We start from the raw sequence: 1788 nt of genomic DNA, 5'->3' as shown, positions 1-1788 counted from the left end.
AATCAATTTGATTTTCAAGTTTCAGAAAGCAAGTAGGAAGTTTGGATAACGGTTTATCAGAAACATTTTGTTCCTAAATCCAGATTATGACAGATATTTGTTTTCTTTCAATAGATTACTAGATTTTATTTACTAATTTATAACACTGCACATTTTAATTACCAATTCTGGACATATTGTCTATTTATGTTCTTGTGGCAAGTTTTAACACTAGGATTGTAAGTTCAGAAAAACAGATAACTTGCTATCTCAGTCTGTGTCCTAAAAGAGTTCCTAAAACATTTCATAGATTTCATCTATTAAATACATCTAATTTGGTGTCTTCCTTAGTAATAGCTCTGTGACATTTAATTTTGGTCTAATTTTAAAATGTTCCTTTTGGGCTGCCTGGGTAGCTCAGTTGGTTAAGCATCAGACTTCGGTTCAGGTCATGATCTCGCGGTTCATGGGTTCGAGCCCCACATCAGGCTCTGTACTGACGGCTCGGCACCTGGAACCTGCTTGGGATTCTGTGTCTCCCTCTCTCTCTGCCCCTCCCCTGCTCATGGTCTGTCTCTGTCGCTCAAAAATAAATAAACGTTAAAAAAAATTTTTTTTTTAAGTTCCTTTTGGAGGAGAATCTATTAAGATTTTATACGTTTTCTGTAGTCAATTCTGATGTCAATTCAATTTCTTTATAAAAGTCACATACTTCGTCTAGATTTTCAGATATGGTATAAAAATATCTATTGTACTTTTAAGTTTTTTAACTGAGATTAAAACTCATATGCTATTATATTCACCCTTTTAAAGTATATTGTTCAGTGGTTTTAGTGTATACACAAAGCTGTGCAACCCACTGTAATCTCAGAACGTTGTCATTATCCGAAAATATATAGTCCTTTCAAAATTAAATATGTAGTCATTTCAGTCTCTAATTCACACTGCTGTTCATTTATCATCCTTACTTCCCCACACAAATGACTAAAGTATGTCTACCTTTTTTCTGTCAAATAATCAGAGCTTTGGTTTCAGATCTTTTACTTCTTTCTTCCATTTATTTTTGCATAACTAACAATGCCTTTCTCTACCCATGTTTTAGACTTATTTTTGCTTGTTTAAGCTCCTTGGGTTCTATATTGAATTTATTAATGATGTCTCTATAAGAGATATACGTGCATATTGGTTTATAAAACTTCCAATACAACCTGCCGTTCACAGGTTTTTCATTCGTGTTCTCATTTTCATTCACATTTAAATAATACATATGTTAAGGACTTAGTTCCTTAACCCATGTTAATCAATAGGGGGCACTAAGTTAAAATTCAGATATTTGATGGGTATCCTATTGTTACTGTTTCTTCCCCTGATTCTGGTAAAAAAAAAAAAAAAAAAAAAAAAAAAAAGTGGCTTGTATGTTTTCTGCTTTGGGGGTAACTAATTATTAGGAAAAATATACTTATCTCTTCTTGTTTTTTGACAGCTGTCTTTTTAACTACTCATCATTATATCCACAGGGTTTCAGACTGACATTAATTTTTGTGCAGCATAGAAGATGAAGTCTGAAGGAAGACTATTCATACATTCTTTTTCTTTTCCTTTTAAATTTCCATGCAGGATAATGAGTGATGAGAAAAGCTTTCCAATACTTATTTCATTCATTTCTCTTTTTTCATTATGAATTCTTTGATTTAGACAAAGGTAAAGAACATGGTTAAAATCCTTTCCACAAATAATAATGAAGAAAACTATGAAAATGTATCATTGATGATAGTGGACTTTCACTAAACATTTACTATGTGATAGGAA

The sequence above is a fragment of the Panthera pardus genome, unplaced genomic scaffold (assembly GCF_024362965.1).
Source record: "Panthera pardus isolate Hobbes unplaced genomic scaffold, ASM2436296v1 HiC_scaffold_18, whole genome shotgun sequence".
NCBI classification, from domain to species: Eukaryota; Metazoa; Chordata; class Mammalia; order Carnivora; family Felidae; genus Panthera; species Panthera pardus.
The sequence above is the reverse complement of the archived record's forward strand: the minus strand, read 5'-3'. Positions refer to the sequence as shown.